This window comes from Poecilia reticulata, linkage group LG16 (assembly GCF_000633615.1).
Source record: "Poecilia reticulata strain Guanapo linkage group LG16, Guppy_female_1.0+MT, whole genome shotgun sequence".
NCBI lineage: Eukaryota > Metazoa > Chordata > Actinopteri > Cyprinodontiformes > Poeciliidae > Poecilia > Poecilia reticulata.
This window is the reverse complement of record NC_024346.1, coordinates 14,131,250-14,134,840: the sequence shown is the minus strand read 5'-3', so window position 1 is coordinate 14,134,840 and position 3,591 is coordinate 14,131,250. Positions and strand designations below refer to the sequence as shown.

The following is a 3,591-nucleotide window of genomic DNA, read 5'->3' as shown; positions in this document are numbered from 1 at the left end:
TGAATATAGTAGAAATGTTTTTATAGTTGATAAATTGGGCTATAAAACCACAACTTTCAAAATCCTCCTTTAGATTCAATGGTAATGTGACCAATTAGCCAACAAAATAATATTGCATTTCCAATGTATTATTCAAGACTAAATAAAGCAACGGTTTGGTCAACATGAAAAAGCAGTAAAAACATACATGCTTTTAGTGTTTAGATTTGAGCATTTACCTATGTTTACGTTAGACACTATGAAACAGCTAGAAAAGATTAAAAACCACAARCAATTCAGTGGGGGGAAAAAAACAACTGATCCGATGTCACACTGAGGTGATCTTTGTTAAGAGTACAGGGCACAGAGAGTTTGCCACCTTCCAAACCCCTGCAGCTTGAAAAATAGAGGGAAGAAAAGGGCCAGCCTTGTGGACAAAAGCTCATTTTCCTCTTGGTTGCACACTGCTGCAGGCGGGCTAACATGCCACGGGAGAATTCAGGCACTCATACACCTTTGTTTTCCTCAGGTTTTTCTCAACTTTACACATGGTGTCAAACCCATAACTAAGACTGAAGCGGATTTGTACGTCAGCCCAGAAGGCATGTGCATGGCCTGTCCAGCCCCAGGCAAACCTAGTGATCTGAGAGCCGCAAAGTCGCGTGCTCCTTTTGAACGTGACAGACGAAAGCAGTCGGCTGACATCTTCCAAATGCAGGCGCATTTGTTCACCTTCCAGTTGTGCAATGGAGTCAYTTTTACACCTCCTCCTGTGCKTCTTTTACTTTTCTTTGCTCGCCWAYTCCTCCAAACAACCCCCTCCTCTCCTCCCCGCTGCTCCCAACCTCTCTGCATGCCCATCTGCTTACCCGCTTGTTCTCTTTCGCTCCTCTCTGAGCGGCCAGGATTAAGCATTTATCTCGGTGGTCCTCCTTTCGGCCCCTAAACGCCCGTGAGGATGATAAGAGTCGCTGGGATTTGTCAAATTGTGAGCCATTGATTAACTGACCTTTCACGCCTGCAAGTCTCTCAGCCACTCCACTAACTGCCGACAGGCTAGATAGAGAGATAGATAGGTACATGCGGCTGTTATTATTGTGTACAAGTTTGTAGTTACCAGGTGTGGTATAGTGAGGGATGACAGAAGAGGGGAGGAGGTGAGAAGGTGGTGGAAAAGATACAGAGGAGTCCTTCAGTTGCCCTATAGGCTTGGGATGTAACAGGTACAAGTGTGTCTACACTGGCAAACAGAACTGAATCCTGAATAATGAAACGCACATTTTAAGGCGAGCCAGGGGGCTAATATCAGACAGGAAGAGTTGGGGGAGGCAAAGAGGAGCTTAGGGAGAAGTCCGAGCCTTGGCTGGCTCAAGGAAAATCTAGAATTTGGTCTAAAAATGTTGCTGGGAAAATCTCTGAATATGTGCAGACTGATTTTCTTCACTTTTTTTCTAAAAAKAAAAGAGCTGGAGTGTCTAAAAAGTTTAACTTATATGTTTTTTTTTATTTTTTATGTTGTGGCATCATACTGGTGTAATRTGTTTAAAATCTACAGTATTAAATTGAATCTTAAATTCTTATGCCTACAGTATTAATCTATACCACCCAAAATCAGCTCATTTAGAAATAACACTGTTATTTTTGTGTCCACTCTAAACATTTTTGCTGTTTTCATTGGAAAATTGTATTCTCATCATTTTTGACCGTTGAAAAAATAATACACATCTTCACCTATTTTTACCAGCAAGTCATATGCTTATGTCATATTCTTGTTGATGTACACTGGATTGCAGTAATAATTTATGGTGGCATTTTAGTTTATCAAACATGTAAATTACAGTTTTAATGCAGTTTTGTATTACATATGCCCTACTGTGAAACGGTTTAACAATAACATAACTGCAAAACAAAAATTCAGAAACTACTGGATAATTCTTGCAATTTCCAATTAACATTTTAACAATAAACAATTTAATATACTGCGATTTTGGTTATTTTAACAGTAAAAAAAAGTCTGTACAGCCCGTAGACAGAAATAGCGGTTTGGACAGTAAAACTGTTGGATGCTTATGTTACAAGATGTTACCAGATTTGCAAAGCATTTTGGGAAATATAAACAGAACATTTATAGCGGTGTGTCGCGTTTTTATTAATTAATGAGTCTACAAAGTTATGTTAGTTTATCCAACAGTAAAAATKATTTATGGTTGTCAGTTTTACAGTACATTCATTTAACAATAACTTAATCGTAAAACTAATMTTATTGGATAATTTGTGTCCGCGAGTTTCGCCATTTTAACAATAACACTTTTACAATGTAATTAATTCTGCACTTTTAAAATGAGATGAAAACCTTACACCGAGTATTAATACGAGCAGACAACCGAGAGTTTGTTACAGAAAAGAAGGAGTCACCCACCTGGACCTTCCGCGTCGCCCCGCCTCAGAGATGCACCTGAGGCCGAAGCTTGATCACCTTCTCCCGGTCTGGGCTGGAGTCTGCTCGCCGCTGCCGATGTTCCAATCCGGAGAGAAGGAGGAGACGTGGGAGAGCGCCGCTGTTGCACTGCACGGAAGCGTCACTAAAACCCAAACATGCATACAAAAAAAAAAAAAAAAAGAACTATTACCTACACGGGTCTTTATGTGACAAACATTTGCAAATGCATTTTGCGGGTTTTTTTTATTTTTTTATTAATTTTTTTTTTATTATAGAAATTCATGGAATTTAGACCAAATGATGAAGAAGCAGCCGGGGAGGCGCCGCTTTGGCCCAGCTGAGTCGGGCCGATACTAAAACTTGTGTTCTGGCGTTTTCCCGCAGGATCCCTGCTGCCTCACAGGCCACAGATCAATCACCTTATTGACTCTTAGTGTCATACAGTAAAGGGGCAGCGAGGAGGACTAACACATGCCGCTATAAGCTTTAAATAATGATCACTCGCACTAATTRCTTGATGCGTCGTTTGTAGGCTCCATACTTTTTCATAAATTACAAAATCCGATGCAAACAGAATTCAAATTTAACTTACTTCGGAGAGTCACATTTCCTCTCTCTCTATATATATATAAAGCCATGTTCAAATGAATATAAAGTTATCTCTTCCCTTTAAGCGCTKATATACCCCGGGTTGTCTGCACGGAGCGGAGACAGAGGACCTGGGAGGCTCCGCCGTCTTGTTATCGATATATGTGAAACTTGCTGGAAAGGATATTGACCGCACTAACTAGCCGTACTTTGATCATACGAAATTGCTTTCCAGATGACAACACATTAAGGATGAGAGCATTTTTGGGAAAAAAAAAATTGAGGGGGGAAAAAAAAGGCTCCACGCTCCTGATCCCCCCCGACCCCCCCTCCCTGCCCCCCTACTACAACTGATAGAGAAAGTCTTAAAAGCTCACCAAAAAAATAGCAAATATGAAAGTTTGATTCACAGATGTACATGTCTTGAACGTGTTTTATCAATATCTTGAAAAAAAAAACTATCAAACAAACAAAAAGAAACAGAAAAAAAACAGAGGAGTTTAGTGAAACACCAACCGGACAGCAGCAAACCGACAGCGTAGTTTTTACTTTGTGATTTGCGGAAGTTATGGAGGCCGAGAAAC

The 3,591-nt window shown here is 40.3% G+C and overlaps 1 protein-coding gene across 2 annotated transcripts in view; it reads right to left on the bottom strand.

The window, feature by feature from the left end:
• The window catches only part of erfl1 (Ets2 repressor factor like 1), a 67,836-nt gene that overhangs the window by 46,559 nt on the left and 17,686 nt on the right, over positions 1 to 3,591 (bottom strand). For both annotated transcript variants that reach the window (XM_008431278.2, XM_008431279.2), the window contains exon 2: positions 2,399 to 2,561. The gene's annotated coding sequence lies outside the window, so the exon portion shown is untranslated. The remainder of the gene's footprint in view (positions 1 to 2,398; positions 2,562 to 3,591) is intronic.